General features: G+C 52.3%; 1 protein-coding gene and 1 pseudogene across 1 annotated transcript in view; both read right to left on the bottom strand.

The window, feature by feature from the left end:
- Positions 1 to 7579, bottom strand: part of C2CD2 (C2 calcium dependent domain containing 2) — a 74795-nt gene extending 67216 nt beyond the window's left edge. The window contains exon 1 of the mRNA XM_037741992.1: positions 7186 to 7579. The gene's annotated coding sequence lies outside the window, so the exon portion shown is untranslated. The remainder of the gene's footprint in view (positions 1 to 7185) is intronic.
- LOC108311154 lies at positions 77 to 18500 on the bottom strand (annotated as a pseudogene).
- Positions 18501 to 19647: the final 1147 nt, after the last annotated feature.

Raw genomic sequence — 19647 nt, 5'->3', positions numbered from 1 at the left:
AGGGAGGGGCGCGGCAGGGCCTGTGGGGCCGCCCTCCCGCCACCGCCCCGCCCCCAACGCGGCCCGCCCCGCCCCCTTAAAGGCCCCGCGGCCCCGGCCCCGCCACGTGCGCGCGCCGCCCGCTCTCTCGATCCACCGGTCCGACCCCGGCGGCTGCTGTGCGGCGGCCTGGCCTGGCTCCTGTGCGCTGGCACCAGCGCGTGTCTGTGCACTCGTGTGACGCTGCGCGTGCACGGCGCGCAGTCAGCGTGATTTCGAGGACTGCCGTTTGCTGGTCAGCAGGAAAGGCTCCGGGCTCAGTCCTCGGAAAGTCCCTGGAAATCCGTGGCTGCCCCTGGAGCCGGGGGCCGGCCTGCCTTAGGGGCTGTTCTGCCCAGAGGCAAGGAGGGGCTCAGCACCAGGCCCAGGCCCTGCCCTCTGTGTGGCTGTCATTCATTCAGTGTGGGGGAGGGAGCAGAGGGTGCCTGTGATGGGATGTGTTGTGAGTGTGGTGTGTGTGTATGTGTGTGTTGTGTGTGTGTGGTGTGTCAGTGTGGTGCATGTGGTATAGTGTGTGTGTTTGTGTATGTGTGTGTGTGAGAGACCCCTGCTCCCTCCTCTTGCAGAGTGGACGCGGTCCTTAGGGAGTGCCGTAGAAACACACTAACCTGAGATTCTCCGGGTCTAACACACGCCTAAACCATGACAGCGTGATTCAATTGTGTTTTCTGCAGCTGTATTAAAAGGACTTGACCTTGAAAGGAATTAGATGGACTGAGCATTTGGCCTTCTCTTCCCTAGCCAGGGCTCTGCTGTAGGCCCTTTGGTTGGTACAACAGAGGGGATTGTGGCCCTGAACCCGCGGACCTGGATTTTCTTCAGGAAAGAGGAAGGACTCGAGCAGCAGCTGCACAGAGAGCCTTTGTAGGGAACAGATTAGGAAACTGGCAGGGAGGCGAGATGAGACGGGATTGCCCAGGTGAGCTTGGGATGGGCCCTTGCGAGCCAAAGTGGAAATAAGAATGTGACTATCAGCTTCCTGCAGGTGACCCATGTATTACACGCTAGCACTCCAGTCTGCTGCACCCTCTTAAGGGTGGGAGGAACTGCTCTTCTTTTTTTCTATCCTGTGTTATTTTAGGCAGAAACAAAAGAAATCCCTTCTTATTTGGCAGAAAATCTAATTATTTCCTGACCTGTAGCTAGACCTATGCAGTCGGATAATTCGAGTCCTGCCGGTCCCCTTGCCAGAATAACTGGGGTGAGGAGACCAAGGGCCCAGTGTCCCCATGCCATGTGTGTGCAGGCCACCTGTGGCTATGAGGGCAGTGAGGAGAGCCTGTCCTGTGTGACCGGTGGAACCAGTCTCATTCCTTCAGGTCTCATGCGTGCTCACTCATCCCACTTGCTTTATTTAGAGGCTTGTAACAAGCTGTAAAGTAATCACCACCCCTACTTTGGAATTTGTCACACTTCCGTTTTTTCTTTTTTTTGGGGGGGGGGATTTGTTTGCCTTGACCTTTATGAAAGAAGATGGGAAGAACAGGGCAGGGTTCTCCGAGAGCACAGTGTTCTCCCTCCCTCCCCACCAGGTGACATTCCTTGCTCCCAGCATCTCTCTCTCCACCCCATCTCCCTTTGACCCAAGGAGTGAGACTGCAGGTCTGCCCAGGCAGGGCTCTGTCGCCACCAAAACCCTCAAATGGGTCTCTATCACTCTGTAGCGGTTGTTTGCTATTTTTAGCTGCTCGTAAAGGGGAAGGAGGGTGGCTGTGGTTCCTCCTGTGTGCTCACCTTGAGCTCCCAGCTCCCAGCTGTTTAGCGTAAGCCAAGCCCGCTTCCCATCAACCTACCAGACCCACCGGGAGCCTTGGACCAGGGCTTCCTTCGCTAGCATGGCAGGCCTCCAGGCAGGAGGGAGGAAGCCGAGTTTCTACATTCTTCTTCACAGTGCTTCATAGTAGCTTGGTCTGAGGCCAGAGTCAAGATCCACTGCTCTGTTTTTCATTTTAAAACGTTTCTAAAATGCTCATGGTGGAGATGAGAATTGTTTGTTGGATATCTCTGCTGAGTCACCCAGTCTTGGGTGCAGTGCCTTATCCCTGCATCAAAGCTGGGAGTCTTTGAACGTCTTCCTCTATCAAGCCCAGGAGGTTCTGGGATGATGTGACATTTTTGGAAATTAATAGATATTTGGAAATTAATAGTCTGGTGTCATGTATCTCGTGTCTATAGACAGTTATACCTTGTTATACTTTTGGGTTTTAAAAAATACTTTTAGAAAAATGTGGTACTTTTAGTTTTCAATGTGATTCTGAAATTTCTAGAAGCAGGGGGAAAAAAAGAGGGTCCAAGAAATTTATAGTTGTCTTTAATTGAGTGGAGTTTCTCCTTCATCCTGAAGCAGTTCATATTATTAGTCTTGCTTGAATTATCAAGTTTTGCCCCAATATTCTGAGAGACCAGCACCTTGGGGGTCCCAGGGGGGCTGTGATGGTCACTTCCTAGGCCCTACCAGGGACCTCTAGCAAGTGGGAATACGTGGCTTCCCCCAGCAGCACTTGGGGGCCAGCATTTTGAGAATTCCGTCTTAGCAAAATGCTTTTAAGACCTGGCCCAGTGCCTTCAGCAGCCACCTTGGGAGGCAAGATTTCTGAAGACCCCGGAGTCTGTGGAGACATTTGACCCAATCTCCTTGGCTCCATTGCTCTGGCTTAGTCATTTCCACCCCCTGGAGGCTGGGATGTACTTTGAGTCTGCTTCCTGTCCTGCTCACAGGGTCAATACTGGAGCCAGCAAATCCAATCAAAGGTCACCCGAAGCCAGAGCGTTGCCGGGCACCAGACAGGGCCTTCCCCTCCAGGAGGGGCCGTGAGTTCTTCTGGTAATCATTTGTATGACTTACGGAGATGCTGTTCAGGATACCTTCCCCAGGAGGAAAGCAGCAAACCGAGTAACTGCATTAACTTCCCAGATGAACCCCAGATGGCTGCGTGCAGTCTCTGAGAGTGAAGACCAGGCTGCAGGCCAGAGGGCCCTCCTAGGAGCAACTGATGGAAACGGTAGAGCCATCGGCTGAGCCTCTGCCATCCTTTAGCTCTCTCCCGTGTCCCACAGATGCAGCAGGCACGCTTATGCAGCTGGCGGGCATTCAGAAAGTCACGGCTGTGTGTACTGAGCACCTCCTGCCATCAGACACCGCCTGGGTACCTGACTTCATGGACTCACTTCATTTTCACAGCAACACACAAAGGATGGCATTGCTCTGTTTTAAAAATAAGGAAAGTGAGTTCAGAGAAGCTAAGTAACTTTCCAAGGCCACTGAGCAAGAAAGCGGCTGAGCCAGGGTTTGACCCCAGGGGCCGTGTTCTTCCCATCTTCTTTCATAAAGGTCAAGACAAACAAATTGCCCCCGCCAAAAAAGGAGAAGATGTTAAAAGCCGGAAGTAGAGCCTCCATTTCCAACATCCATGCGCAAAGATCCGCCTAAAGAATTGTCTTTTGTGTTCTGAAGTCTGGGAGGCAGGGACTGTCAAACCCAGAGGGGAGGTTCACTCATGGAGCTTCTGTGACGTCCCAAGTCCTTTCTGGGAAAGACATGAGAGGAATCCAGCCCTGACATTTGCCATGATCAGTGACTCTGCACAGTAGGGCCTCCCAGGACGTCCACCACTCACCCTAAGAGTGAACAGCAGATACGCTGCTTCTTCAAATCCCACCCTGGTGATGGCTTGTCAGGGAGCCTGAGTCATGCCGTGATGCTGGGAGGTGGCGGGCAGCATCAGAGGCAATGCCTGCCAGCCTGCTGCAGGCCAGTCAGGCCTGCCAAGAGTCTGCCCCGGGCAACCCCGATGACGTGTCGTGCGAGTCTGTGCCCACGCCGGGCAGGTGAAGGAATGTGACCCAGATGGCTGCCCTGCCTCTGCTAGGTGGCTCAGTGAGGCCTCCCTTGGGAATGCCCAGGAGCAAGGTGACTTGACATTTTTGCCTGTACCCAAGGCTGAGACCAACTTAATGAATGAAAATATTTAACCTCAATTCTTTTTTTGTAGAGGCAGGGTCTCACTGTGTCGCCCAGTCTGGTCTTGAACTCCTGGGCTCAAGAGATCCTCCTGCCCCCTGTTTTTAAATATATTTCCAAGGAGGCAATTGCCTAAATTGCATGTTTTCTCCAACTCCAAAGAATGCTGATCCCCCACCTATGCTCTGATAACCAAAATCACGCTTTCAGAAGAATTTACCTCCTGATGGGTTCCGGGGCCAGGCTCCTGTAATCGCAGCACTTTGGAAGGAGGCCGAGGCAGGAGGATGACTTGAGCTCAGGTGATCAAGACCAGCCTGGGTAACAAAGTGTGACTCCTTCTCTACGAAAAAAAGTAAAAATCAGCCAGGTGTGGTGGCTTATGCCTGTGGTCCCAGCTACATAGGAGGCTGAGGCAGGAGGATCATTTGAGCCCAAGAGGCTGAGGCTGCAGCAAGCCATGTTTGCACCATTGCACTCCAGCCTGGGCAACAGAGCAAAGATCTTGTGAAAAAAAACAAAATGTGTTCATCATGTAGAAGTTGAGTTTGTAGGGATGTGTGAGGTGGCAGCAGGCGCCTGGAGGGAGGGTGCGCTGAGGAAGAGAGAGATGACCCTGTGGGAGTGAGATGACCCCCCCCCGCTGAGACTCTCAATGGATGTCAGTGCAGGTGCCAGCACAGGTGCCAGCTGGGGGGGCCACAGGAGGGCCTTGTCGCTGGGGAAAGCCCCTGGGCGGCAGGACCGGAGCTGCTCCTAGCGTCTCAGAACCTGTGGGATCCGCTTCTGCAGCTCTAACGATGTGGCCATTCCCAGCACTGACTCTGGAATAACACTTGATCTATAGGCAGCTCCATTAGAAAAGAGAGGGGGGAACCAGAGGGGTCCCCCCTTACCCAACACAGGACTCAGAGGAGCTGCTCTTATTCCCAGCAAGGCAAGGCACATTCCTTGTAATTGGCGCTTTGCCTGTGTTCTGGACTACAGTTTTCCTTTCTGCTGTTGTTTTTATTAAACACAGTGAGTAGAATCAACTAAATATCTGGAGGGATATTTAGTATCTTTAAGAGCTGAAGGAAATCCTATTAAAGGGCTTCTAGAAACAACCGAGGAGCATGTATTTATCTACACATCACTAAATACTAATTACAAATAATTATTATCTATTCCAGTGGTTCCCCAAATACTGCAATAAAGACAAAGGGAATAATTTTGCTGCTTCAGGAAACACTCATGCCCTGTTTGCCTAGCACTTTGTAAGAAATCCTATAACAAGTAAGAGACAGGAATTATCACCCCCATCGTGCAAATGAGGGGTGGAAGCTTAGAGGCGCTGAGCGGCTCGCCAGGGTCAACACCAACGTGGATAGGGTTAGGGTTAGAGGCGGAGCTAGACCTAGATGCCAGGTGTTCGCTGCATGATCCCTCACGCCGCACCAAGCAAGTCTACACGGCGCCCCCGTGGAATTAGAGGAGAGCAGCTCGTCGACACAGGTTATTGCAATGCGTCATTTCCCCTGATTTTGATGGGTCATCATCTCCTCACGCTGCTCCTCAGAGCATGGAACTGGGACTGCACCTGTGAGCACGTGAAGCCGTTGTGTGTATTCTCTTGGTGTGTCATTTCCCCATGGAGTCACCTTCGGGAGCTCTGCCAGCTCCCGCTCACAGGGCCCAGGGGAGGGATGGGCCCTGCAGAGTGGGCAGTTACCACACTGGAGGCATCCATGCTGCCTGCAAGGCCAGCACTGCCCCAGCTTGTTCTCCCGTCCAGTCGGCTAAGGTGGCAACGAAGAGGAAGCCTGGGACCCTCAGGAAGGAAGAAGCCCGGCTCCTCCTGCAGGCTGTCCTCTTGTTAGTATTATGGCAAAAACTGTGATGGCATTTGCACCAACCTATAGTAGCCCCAGGTGACAGGGAGAGGGACACTAGTGGGTCCCAGTGGGAGAGAGAAGAGAGCCCGCAGCCCCTTCTCTTTCTGTCTGGGAAGCGCATCACAGCCTTCCTCACACGTGGGTGAGGCATGGCCATCCTCGTGATCCTCACAACTGTGTGTGAACCAGCTACCTCTGTGTCCAGCAAGGGACTGTCCTCCCCCCATCTCAGGGCGCTGCATGGAATCACAAAAGCAGCCTTCCAAATGCATGGCTGGGCTTGATTTTAAAAGGAGGAGACTCCAGTCTCTCCCCACAAACCCAGGAAAAGAGTGGTCAGGTTAGGCATGCTGGGTCCCTGATGCTCTGAAGCAGGGCAGCTTGGTGGCCTTTTTGGTGGCCTTCTGTCACTGAGGAGCAGGGGGTCTGGAGAAAGGAAAATCGCAGAAAAAGAAAACTGAAGGCCAGAACACAGGCTGGTGCTGAGCCGCTGGAGCAAGCCCCGCACATCAAACAGGGCCCTTCGAAAGGGAACTGGAGAACGAAGGTTCCAAGACTAAAAGGTGAAGTCAGGGAAGCTGCGTGACCTCAGAAATCCATGCCAACACTCCTAGAAAGGAGGGCATCTTAGCTCAGGCCACTACAACACAACACCATCCCGGTGGCTTGTAAACAGCATTTATTTCTCACACCCTGAAGGCTGGAAGTCTGAGATCAGGGTGCCAGCAGGGTCAGGTCCCGGTGAGGGGTTGCTGACTGCTGCCTTCTCCTCGTTTCTCCACATGGTGGGAAGACAGGGAGGGAGCTCTCTGGAGTCTCCTTTGCAAGGGCACTAATCTCATTCATGGGGGCTCTGCCCTCATGACCTCAGTCACCTCCCAAAGGCTCCATCTCTTAACACCATCACATTGGAGGTGAGGACTTAACATGTGAATTTTGGGGGAACACGAAGGGTCCTTCCACTGCAGGGCATGTCAGGGTGGGAACAGTCAGGGCACCTGGCAGAAGACTCTCTGCAGGGCAAGGCCCTTAGTCCATGCCCGCTGACTCCTCGGCTACGCTGCTTCAAGGAACATAGATTCCAGGGAAAGTCCGCAGAAGCAGCGAGAAGCCGCATTAAAGCACCTGCATCTCAGCCAGTGCGATGGACCCTGGGCTGTCAATCAATGACTGACCAAAGACCCTTTAAAAGGAACTGAAAACATAAAAAAAGAAATTAGTTACTGCCACATTTTATTTTAGCCCTCATACAAATGGTATGAGGTGGATGAAACAGACATTATTTTATTTATTTATTTATTTATTTTTTACAAACCCTTGTGTCGAGGGCTGACTTTCAATAGATCGCAGTGAGGGAGCTGCTCTGCTGCGTACGAAACCCCGACCCAGAAGCAGGTCGTCTACGAATGGTTTAGCGCCGGGTTCCCCACGAACGTGCGTTGCATGACGGGCGAGGGAGCGGCTGCCTTTCTGGCCGCACCCCATTTCCCAGGACGAGGGGCACTCCACACCGGACCCGGTCCCGGCGCGCGGCGAGGACGGCGGGGGACCGGCTATTCGAGGCCATCCGAGGCCAACCGAGGCCCCGCGGCGCTGCCGTATCGTTCCGCCTGGGCGGGATTCTGACTTAGAGGCGTTCAGTCATAATCCCACAGATGGTAGCTTCGCCCCATTGGCTCCTCAGCCAAGCACATACACCAAAATGTCAGACGTTATTATATCACTGTTCTGCAGGTGAGGAATCCAAGGTCCTTATCAAAGATGCTCCATTTATTACGAATTCAGCTGGGGCTGACGCAGTGTGTTTGCAGCTTGGACTCCTTTACTAGCTGAGAACACGCCTCTGTGAAGACATGACTGCAAAGCAGCGAAGCCTTGGTCCTGAGGGCATTTTTCTAAAATATCGGTTCCATCGGATGTGTCTTTGGGAATCATTTCATATTCAGCCCAAGTGTTAGAAAGAACCGGTTGGCACTATTTGCGCCAATAATAAATCCGTGCATGCTCATGTTCATCGGTGCTGCTCCGTAGTCAGAAGCCAAAGTACCCAAGCCCGGCCTCCACGGCCCGAGATGACTGAAGAGTTTGTGCATCAGCGTTCGTTCAGATGCGATAATCCATGATTCTTGGGAAGAACATGGTCTTTAAAAAAAAAAAATATTTTGTCTTTTTAAAAAATTAATCTACCTGGGCACGGTGGCTCACGCCTGTAATCCCAGCACTTTGGGAGGCTGAGGCGGGCAAATCACCTGAGGTCAGGAGTTCAAAACCAGCCTGACCAACATGGAGAAACCCCATCTCTACTAACAATACAAACTTAGCCGGGTATGGTGGCACACACCTGTAATCCCAGCTACTCAGGAGGCTGCGAGAGGAGAATCACTTGAACCCAGGAGGATGGAGGTTGCAGTGAGCTGAGATCATACCATTGTACTCCAGCCTGGGCAATGAGAGTGAAACTCCATCTCAGAAAAAAAAAAAAGACCTAACAAATTATGCAGAATTGAAGGAGCAACTGAGCAAAGTTCTCTTGTTGATAGAAGTGTGTTCAGTGTGCAAATGTGTCCTTTGCAGACTGGGCCAGCGTGTGGCCATCGCACCGTTCATGCACCCTTCCGCCTCGGGGCAGCCCTCCATCTGCCAGCCACAATGCACGAAGGCCTCCTGGACAGAGAGTGTCCAGTACTATGGACACGGTGGACACAGAAAATGCATCTTTTCTCTCGCAATCTCTCCAGGAGGGCTCCCTGGTGAGGACCAAGGGAGGTGATCGAGATAGCCATCTCCTCACCAGAGCCCCTCCTCCCCATCAAACGATGGAGAGAAAACGTGGAGATGCTTCCTGCTTGCAGGCTTATAAGATTCAAAGCTTCCGGTGAGAAGCAGAGACAAAAGGAGTATCCTTCTGTGTTGGGGAGAGCTGGACTGGCCACTGCTGATGCCATAGATGAGAGTCCTCTGTAGGAGCTGTCCCAGGAGGCCACAATAGGGGCTGTCCTGGTGCCTGCTGACTGTGGCAGTGCTGCGCTCCTGCTGGTCTGTCCCCAGGGTTTAATGAGCCCATCTTGAGATGATGCAGGGAAAGGGGGTGCAGGCAAAAGAAAGACTGTCCAATGTGCCAGGAGGCATCCAGCTTTCCTCCTCTAGCTCGGGACCAGCTGCAAGAAGTCCCTAACACACTGTGGCTTTATTATTAACAGATGCTAAAAGCACACTTCCCAGAACTGTGCTGAAGGTGGTGACCCAGAGGCAGCAGGGCACTACAGCTCCTTCCTCTGGGGCAGAAAGCAGGGTGCGTGGGAAGTTCAAGGACAGCAGTGGGGCGGCAGAGATCACAGCAACATTCTCAATGGCAGACAGTGGCAGGAGGGGCGTGGGGCGTGGGCGAGTCCACGAGTCCAGTGACGCTGCATTCGATGCTGGATCTCGTCCCGCCGCAGCATGAGCTGCAGCACCTTGAGGAGGGCACATTCTGGGTATTTCTGTTTGGTGGAGTCCTTGATGATGCTGTGCTCAGACACCTAGGAGCTGATGGCAAGGCGGTACTTGAGCTGCTTCTGGATGCATCTCAGCTTCTCTTGGTTCTCCTGGCTGGTGAAGCCCTCCGCTCCTGACAGGGTACCGAATAAGGCAGCATCCAATGTGGGCACTTGGAAGAGCCGCTGGGCCTCCTCCACATCTGCCTCCATGACGAAAGGCTGCAGCTTTGTCTTGCTGAGGGCACAATGGCCTGCAGCTGCCGCACAACGATGGGGATGCTGGAGCGGCGGTCACTGTCCCTCTCGTGCTGATGTCGTGGTTCCTCACCTTCTCTGAGGTCTCTGCTGACAGCTGGGGGCCACATTTTGCTAGCAGTAGGCAATAAACTTCTTCAGCTTGGCCAGATCAATCTCACCCTCCTCGGCCCATGTGTGCATCGGCACACTCATGTGCAGAGTGAGGACATGCTTGGCCAGCATCACGTTCCCCTCCTCACTGTGCTCGTCCTTGACAGTGAAGGTCATGTTGAAGCACGACAAGATGGTGGGCATGAAGTCAGGGTTGTCCTCCCGCTTTGTCTCATCCCAGCGACCAAATACTGAGTTGGCAGCAGCCGGGATGGAGCAGCGGGAGTTCAAGGTGGTGGTGATCCTAGCTTTGGCAATGGAGATGGTCTGCTGCTCCGTGGCTTCGTGGATGGCCACTCGGTCGTCTTCTCGCATCTTGTCAAACTCGTCAATACAGATGACCCCATCCCTGGCCAGGACCATGGCTCCACCCTCCATGACTAAATTCCTGGACAAAGGGTCCCTCATCACCAAGGCTGTCAGTCTGGCCGCACTGCTGTCTTTCCCAGACGTGTATACCCCAATGGGAGAACACTTCTCCACAGACTTCAGAAGCTGAGACTCGGCTGTCCCAGCGTCCCCTGGCATCAGCAGGTTGATGTCTCCTCAGAGAGTAAGTCCATCATAGAGCCCCTTTCAGGATCCTTTAAAGAGCAGGCAGGCAATGGCCTTCTTCATGTCCATGCCCCCAAAGATGGAGGAGGTGATGCTCTTGGAGATGACCTCATTGACACTGGGGAGGGCGGCCAGGCAACGGAACTTCTCCTGTGGGCTCACAGCCCCAGTAAACCTGTGGCCACTGCCATCTGTGTCCACCTGGACACCCAGGACATGGATGTAGGAGCTTTGGATGCCCACGCCCATCCTGTCACGGCCCCTGCTGGAAGTCAGGCCAAACTTCTTGATGGAGTAGATGCCCATGATGGTAACCCTGCTTCCAGGGACAACCTTGTCACACAGGTACCTGTCACAGTAGAGCTGCATGTGTCTGGGCATCTCACCGTGGGGGACTGCATCAGGCAGCTCCTGCAGCTTCAGGGTCTGCAAGTCCACACATCTGCATTTGTCAGGCATGATGAAGTAAGGGTCCGGTGGGCACTCAGGGCACCCGCCTGATCTGTGCTGCACTTCCTGGGCAGGGGAGAGCCCTCCAGGCCAGGGTGAATGGCAGTGTTGGTGAGAGTGCTGCAGCAGCTGCGGCCCTGGATAGGGATACGGTGGCCTTGGCACGGACCGGTGAGGCTGCGGTGATGATGCCGGAGAACTTCACCGACTCTGCCTCACATAGTTGTCATTTTGTGACAACTTTTTATTGTCAAACACTTTTGTCATGCCAGCCTTGAAATGAGCAGGGAGGCTCCAAAGTCCATCAGCGGATGAGTGAGCAGACAGAATGCAGTCTATCCATGTGATGAAACATTATTCAGCCATAAAAAGGAATCAAGCACTGACCCAGACTATAATACCGGTGAACCTTGAAAACACGATGTTACGTGAAGGAAGCTGTGCACAAATGCCACACATGCATGATTCCATTTACATGAAATGCCCAGAATTTGTGAGTGGCAGGGGCAGAAAGAAGGTGAGTGGTTACCAGGGTCTGGGAGTGGGCCGACAGGGAGTGACTGCTGATGTGCACAGCATTTCTGTTCCGGAGATGAAAATGTTCTGGGAAACTAGACGGGTGACAGACAGACAGCATTTTGAGTGTGCTGAATACCATCAAATGATAAACTTTAAAAGGGTGGTAATGGTACATTTTATGTATGTGCATCTTACCACCATTTAAAACAGAGCTTGACCCGCTGGTTTAATAAATATTATGTGTGGCTTTTGTTATAGGCTGGATGTGGTGGTTCGTTCACTTTTTTGGTCACCGTTTTGGCAAGTATTTGTTGAACAGCTGCTGTGTGTCAGGTGCTGGGTTAGGTGCTGGGGGTTTAGTGATGCGCTGAGTCAATTCTCATGGGGCCTGAACTCAGCAGAGGAGACAGAGGGACAGTTCCACAGGTAATGGTGCAAAGTGCTTGGGTGGGGGTGGCAGTTGAGAGGAGACCGAGGAAAGTCCTGTGATGCCACCGGAGGGTGGGCAGGGGTTCAGGCAGGACTGTGATGAGCTTGTGGGTTTTGTTCCTACAGCAAAAGGAGTGGCTGACTTGGCAGAGAAGAGATGAGTTCGTATTTGCACTTGATCAAGATGGCCCCAGGAGACAGTAGGGGGAGGAGGTGGGTGACCGGGGAGGCTCACCTGGGATGGTGAGCCAGCCTCTCCACAGTGCACTTACAGGGGGTGGCAGGTGGGGCTGGGCTGTAGATGGTGCCATGCAGGGGTCTCCCTTAGGCAGCCTGGTGGGTGTGTGGGGCAGGACCTGTGAGGAGGGGCCACCCCAGCAAGGATAAAGTGATGCCCATGGGAGTATCGCAATGGTCTGAGATGCAAGAAGAAATGAAGGAGAGGACCACAGAAGGGGCTAAGAAATTCTAAAGGCAAGAAATGGTCAGAGAAGAGAAAGGATTCCACGGTGGGGGTTGCAGGGGCCGAGTGCTGAGCCAGTGCTAGTTGCCCACCCCATGGGCACGTGTTATAAGGCAGCACCATGCAATGGAATGGCAAGGCTCCCAAATACAACAGACTCTAGAAACTGATGCCTGGGGGTGAACTTACTGCCTGATAGACTGAACATCACAAAACACACTGGGAAAGGATGTAATTAGTAAATTTTGGGACAGAATTATCAAATGGGAAGAGACTAATGAGGTCAACCAGAGGGGACCACCGTGCGATGGTACAGGTGAGGGAAGCTGGTGTCTTCCCAGCATGGGGGTTGCCCCCATCCTGCCTCCAGGGCTCAGGGCTCTGAGAGGACATGGGTGCAGCATGAAGGCCATGGGCTTTGCCTCCTCCACCATAGGGTGGGAGCCAGTCCTGCTGCAAAGAGCTGCTGTAGGGCTGGGGGTGATGCATGTGCACAGACTTGGATGGTGCCTGGCCCACAGCGGGTGCTCCATATAGCATGGGAATAATGGCTGTTGTTACACGGAGCCAAAAATAGGAAGAATTCATTTAGCATGCCAAGCGTATTAACTTCAAATGAATAAGCAGCAAAAACAAACTTTGAGTTTTGTTCCTACAGCAAAAGAAAGGAGTGGCTGACTTGGCAGAGAAGAGAGAGATCATATTTGCACTTGACCAGGATGGTCCCAGGAGACAGTAGAGGGAGGACGTGGGTGACCCTGGGGGCTCATCTGGATGGTGAGCCAGCCCCTCCACTGTTTAATTTAAACAACATTGAAAAGGAGTCAAAGGGAGAACAGAGGACTCTGCCCCTGGCTGGAGATGCTTCTTTTTGTTAAGTACGAGTGAAGAGAGTGTAGAGTCATTCATGTATTCCCTCATGCAGCACATCTGGACTGAGCACCCACTGTGTTACAGAGGCTATGTATAAATACCACTTTAAATGTTTATTCAGCAACGAAGACCTTCCTACCTCCGACTTCTCCATCCAGGTCTCGGAATCCCACCTCTCACACGCACTCCCAGGAATCATCTCAAGCCAGCCTCCTTTTCTCTAACCCAGTCCCATCCCATCCGACCCTTCAGAAACCAAACCCCACCAGCCCTCTCTCTCTGATCAAACTGCAGCTTCTTTCTTCTGCCCCACTGGGCTCCATTTGCTGGCTCTCCAGCTGGAACCTTCTCGTCCACACCACCTCACACCCACCTGCCAGGACTTTGAAACAGACCTGGCCGTGGCTCCCCAGGTGTTTCCAAGCTGTGTGACCTTGGGCATGTTATCTCAGCTTCCTAGTGTTCATCTTCCCCATCGATAAGTCGAGCATGAGGCTGCCTAGCTCATGGGACCATGGGAGGATGGAAGATCACAGCAGCACGCGTGAAGCTCCTGTGTGGTGCCCGACACAGGTGAGAGGGCAGGTAAGGTTCCCGGGACCCACCTCACCCAAGTGTCGCCCATGGCTCCTCAGGAATCATTCCTGGCACTGGGGCTCCCCTGTGTTCCCTCCACATACACAATTAGTCAACTTCCATTCCCCATCCCCCAGACTTGTCCCCTGGGTCCTTGGCCAGTGTCCTTTGCCACGTATTATCTATATAATTTTTCTTTTTGTACTGCAAAGAGAAATTAGTACTGGGACAAAGGATCTCTCAGCAAAGCAATTCTTTTTACTTCCTGCAGAAAGGGTACTTCCACTGGCAGTCTTGCCATGAGAGTACAATGAACAAAGGAAAGCAGACATGCTTATTTCTTACACATTTGGGGTTGTCCTTACTGCTGTGTCTGATCACCATTGGCTGGAGTCAGACCTCACAATCTAAACTAAAACCCAATTGGCTAATAACTTGAAACTTTTCTAAACATGTAAAAGCAATGGAGAGCAAAAAGAAGGAAGTCCACATAAGGAAGGGGCATAGGCTGCAAGCTGGGACATGCCTGTGAGCACGTCCAGCACAGGTATCTTGATTAACATACAAGCACATAGAATGCACTATGTACCTGTAAGCATGTCTAACAGCTACACAGGATAGAGCTTCTAGCAAGAAGGCAAGAAGGCTTTTAAAGAAAGTTCAAAACAAACTATTATTTCTTACACTTATGAATTTTTCTTAAACAAGAAAGGAAACTTTGAAGAGGAACTTTTCTACTTCCCACATTACAGTTTCCCTTTCCTTAGGCTTCATCCTGCTGAGGACACTCCTGACCCGGCTGCTGCAGGGCCCTGCGCACCCACCCCTGCTGCTTCCTGAACTCTCCTTAGGTGCTGTCCAGAGACGCCTCTTCTATCCCGTGGAATGTCATGGGGACCTGGATTGGGATTTAACATTCCATGTGTGTGCCTACCACCCAGGCTGGACTCCGTTCCTTCAGGACTGGGACCAGGTCTTATACAGTCCTTTGAATTTCTCCTCCAAAATCTGCAGGTTTTCCAGAAACATCTCTTGCTTTCAGTTAGAGGTTTGTAGCTCGAGCACCGAAGTGAAGTTGGGTCTAGGGCTGCTGTTTGCAAGATGTGCTTACTAATCCAGGTGTGCACAGACCCTGCAGCGGCCAGGCCCCCGGTGCTGGCTAGGGCTGCCCTGCCCCTCCCCTCTGAGGGTCAGTTATCCCATGGAGGCCAGGTGTCTTTCTGGGGTGCAGAAGCTACCACTCACTCCCTGCCTTTGAGGCTTCAGGAGATCACAGGGAAGAGCTCAAACCCCTCAGCGTGGAAAAGAATGCCGGGCTTCCCTTCTCTGATTATCCCTCTAACCCCTGTACCCCTGACCCTCCCCTGGCACATCCAGCCTCCTGAGGGGCCTCCTTGAACCCCAGCCTGCTCAGCGGTTAGCATCACCCCTGCTGTTTTCTGCCTGCAGATCCCCTCCCTCCCCACTGAAAATCTCTCTCCTCCCTCCAAGAATCAGATCACAGTCACCCTTGGCAGATAAGAGATGAGATCATATTTGCACTTGACCAAGATGGCCCTGGGAGACAGTCGGCAGAGGAGGTGGTTGACTGGGGAGGCTCACCGGGGATGGTGAGCCAGCCCCTCCACAATGCACTTACAGGGGGTGGTGGGTGGGGGTGGGCCGTGGATGGTGCCATGCAGGGTGAAATGATCTGTAGGCAGAATGTGCAGTGTGAAAACAAACTCACCTGTACAAACCCAAAGAACAGACTCAGAGACCCAGAGTGAGACTTATTGATTTATTTATTTTGATTGAAAAGGAGTCTTGCCTTGTCGTCCAGGCTGGAGTCCAGTGGCGCAATCTCGGCTCATGGCAACCTCCGTCACCCAGGGTTCAAGTGATTCTCGTGCCTTAGCCTCCAGAATAGCTGGGATTACAGGCCCACGCCACCATGCCCGGCTAATTTTATGTATTTTTAGTAGGAACGGGATTTCGACATGTTGGCCAGGCTGGTCTCAAACTCCTGACCTCAGGTGAGCCGCATGCCTCAGCCTCCCAAAGTGCTGGGATTACAGGCATCAGCCACTGTGCCCCGCTGAGAGTGAGGCTTTTAATGGCAGTCTTGCAAAATCGGATGTCCCAGGGGCAGGCACACCCAGCATGGTTTTAACAAGCAATTTATCCCTCCCCTGGTTCCTCATAGGCTGAGTACTGTGGCGTCACAATCTTCCCGGACGTCACTTATTGGTTGTTGGGGAGGGGATTTAGGTGGTGGTGTTTTTTTTTAAGGGTTGTTTTACTGCATTTTGTGGCAGCTCACAGTGCATTGCAATCCTAGTCAGCTCAGGCGCTCTTCAAGCGTTTGACTTAGGACCTAAGTAGCCGGGCAGGCTGATAAGAACAGATAAAGTGAGCTATTTTGCAGGCTAGTAAAGTTTCATCTTAGACTAAACTTCTTTGGTTTAGGTGAGGAAAACTAGGGGCGGGGGCAGCCAACAAGCAGGCGTTCATGATCCAAGCAGGGTCCTCGTATATCCTGTTTCTTCTGTAGTTTGCCGACCTAAGCCGATTCAAGGGACTTTGTCTTGGGAATGGACCACAGTGGACATTATTTCCGTCAGCAGGAAGCGTCACGTGTGGATTAAGACCCCTGACTCCAGGTCCGACCGCTTGAGTTCAAATTCTGGCTGCTGTGATTTTAGGCACATCATTTCGCCTTTCTGCCCCTCGGTTCCCTCATCTGTAACGTGGGGGAATGAGAGTGTCCACTTCTTAGAGTCTCTGTGAGGACTGGATAACTAATCAGCACATGTGCAAGCATCGGGCCTGGCACGAGGTCACTTCCATCAGCGCCTGGCGTGCAGCGGACGGTCACCCCACAACCAGGTCTGTCTCCTTCCCTCACTGTCTTGTTCAGCTTTGTATCCCAGCATGGGATGGGGAACTGGTCAGGTGGGGTAGCCTCAACAGATGGTTGTCAGATAATTGAAAGAATGGGTGAATGAATGAATGAGTGAATGAATGAAGGCAAGTGACAAAAACCAACGAGCAGGTTTTCAAGTGCAATTTTGTTTGGATTTCCAGAATTTAAAGTCACCCTGTGGTGTGAAATATGAACTTCCTCCTGCATCTTACTCAGGGCAGGAGGTTAAAGCTGCAAAAGCTGCTTCCAGTCTCCTGGCCAGTGCCTCTAAGAAACGGCCCTTTTGTGAAGGGCAGAAAGGAGAGTGTGCGGTTGTCAAAAATATTCAAGCGGAATCAAAGCTGAGATCACACGTGTAAATAGGCATGTGTGCCCACAGCCACCCTGGTATTGGCTGGCTCCAGCCTGTGCACGCGTGCGTGCGCGCGCGCGCGCGCACACACACACACACACACACACACACACAGTTGGTTGTCCCTCATTGCTGCTCGTCACTAGCATACCAGGGGGGCCCAGGGTCAACATCCTCATGGCCATTCCTCGTGGCTTCCACAGAGCAGAGATACAACAGCAATTGAGCCCTGGCAAGAGGTTTGCAGGGCAGAATTCCTCCACCCCCTGGAGCTGGGATGTTAGAATGTGTTCCTCAATTCAACATGTTACTATCTAAAATAAATACAATCTTGGCTTCAAAATCATGGGTCATGGCACTGCTGTGTCTGGGGGTCAGAAGCCTCTTCAGCACGGACAGTTTCAGGCTATTCATCTTGCTAGTGTGGATAACACACATAAAAAGCAAAGTTCCACATATTACATTATTTTAAATCTATAAAGATGGAAAATGAGCAGAATAAAGGTGTCCACCTGTAGTTAGCTGTTTCTAGATATTCTTTTGTCCTTGGCTTGGAGGCGCCACATTGGGAATCATTCTTCTTGCTCCATTTACTTTCTTGGAGTTAGGGGCTGTAGGTCTCCCACTCCAGACACCTGCTTCATGCCTTTTTGCACTGCACAGAGGTGGCGGCAGTGGCCCTGGAGGCTGCAGGCCCTTAGCTCTCATGACTGCTACCACCTTTGTGGTCAGTTGCTCAGGCCGCTCCTTGCACAAGGACACCTGGAAGAGGGAGCCGTGGGGCTAGGGTGCCTCCTAGTGCCAGACTGCATCTGCCTGGAGGAAGGGGTGTCTTTCTAATGCAGGCAGAGGTGGCCCAGAACAGGGACTGCACCTGCGCTGAACATCAATGGTCGCCTGAAGCCTCACCAGATGGTTATTAGATAATTGAACGGGTGAGTGAATGAATGAGTGAGTGAATGAATGCAACTTACAAAAACCAACAAGCAGGTTTTCAAGTGCAATTTTGTTTGGTGTCCCAGAGTTTAGTAACCCTGTTGGTGCAAAATAGGAACTTCCTTCTGCATCTTACTCAGGGCAGGGGGTTGGAGTGGCAAAAGCTGCTTTCAGTCTCCTCTGGGCCTCTGGGCCATACAGTGGCCCAGGACATGCTGAGGGTCAGATGGACCCGAGGGTCTCAGCCGGCTGACCCTAACTTCCTGGGCTGTGTGGAAAGTCATTGTGCAGAGTCTTTTCTGGAAGTGGAGTCTGTTCTCCACCAAGTTATATTTTCTTTTTAACATAGGCCTTGCCCATGAGATACCTGATAGCCTTCCAGCTTTTATTTAATCTGACACTTTGATCAACTTTGATCAACTTTGATCAGTATAGAAGATGTCCATGGAGATGGGAAACCAGAGACGTTCACTGAGAGTCTGGCCAGTGGCAGCCCTGGCTCCCTCATCCTCCCCGGAGTACCGTGGCACTGCACGCAGGGCTTGTGAGGCTGCTGTGCTGGCTGTGAAGTCTCAGACCCCCCGCGATGCACAAGAAGCGAGGGCTGGGCGGTCTGTCAGCTGACCTCGGGGCAGCCGTGTTCAGGAAAGAAGGGCTTGGGAAAGTCATGCTCTGTTCCATGCTGGGTAAAAGGAACAGAGATAACCCGGGCAGGGTCGCAAGTGGAGGCCATGGAGACAAACAAGGCAGAGGAAATGAGCTGGAGCCACCTCCAGCCGGAAACGCCGTGCAGAGGGGCACAGACCAAAGGTGCCTCCGTGCGCAGAAAGTCTCCCCAGGCCCTGCGAGGAGGACCAGGAGCCAATGCTGCCCTCTCCCCGCTGGGAGGAAGTGCCCGCCTGCCACCCGGGGGGTGGGGTTTGCTGCATTTTCTCAGGAGCAAATGCAGCACGGAATGGGGTCCCATAGGCTCCAGTCAGTGAATTCCACCCAGCATGTGGCGAGACCTCAGGAGCATTGTGGAGGACATTCGGCATCCGAGACAGGCACACGGGGACAAGGGCATTTCCAGGGACTCCGAGCAGTCTCTGCACTTGCATGAAGTTAGTTGATGAGGAGAAAAAAACCAAACCTTATTTCAGCGCTGTGTGGGAAGACTTTCCCTGAGTTGATATGAATGAAATAGCTTCTGCTTTTAATAAGGTCCAGTGTAGAGTTGATTTGTGTGAAGAATATTTTGATCTTAAAAGACTTTGTTATTTTACCAAGACCCCCTTTAGTTTAAAGTGTGGAATAAACTCCTCCTTTCATATCAGTCGGAGTTTAACCTAAGAGGTCACTGTGGTTGGCAGCCATTAGACAGTTTCCCCAGATGCCTCTTGATTCACAGCCGTTCTGCCTCAAGGGCCTGCTCCTGATTGGTTTTGATCAGTTCTTGGATTTTTATTTTTATTAATTTTTTTGAGTCAGGGTCTTTCTCTGTTGCCCAGGCTGGAGTGCGGTGGCACCATCTAGGCTCACTGCAACCTCTGCCTCTCGAGTTCAAGTGATTCTCCTGCCTCAGCCTCCCAAGTAGCTGGGATCACAGGCGTGCACCAGCACCCCCAGCTACTTTTTGTATTTTTAGTAGAGACGGGGTTTCACTAAGTTGGACAGGCTGCTCTCAAACTCTTGGCCTCAGTGATCAGCCACTTCAGCCTCCCAAAGTGCTGGGATTACAGGCGTGAGCCACCGTGCCCAGCCAGTTCTTGGATTTTGAGTTGTTCTGGTTTATATTTGGTTTACTTTGATAAGGCTCCTGATAGAAAGACATGACATATAAACCAAA

The sequence above is a fragment of the Cebus imitator genome, unplaced genomic scaffold (genome assembly GCF_001604975.1).
Source record: "Cebus imitator isolate Cc_AM_T3 unplaced genomic scaffold, Cebus_imitator-1.0 Scaffold112, whole genome shotgun sequence".
In the NCBI taxonomy this organism is placed as follows: Eukaryota; Metazoa; Chordata; class Mammalia; order Primates; family Cebidae; genus Cebus; species Cebus imitator.
The sequence above is the reverse complement of the archived record's forward strand: the minus strand, read 5'-3'. Positions and strand labels throughout refer to the sequence as shown.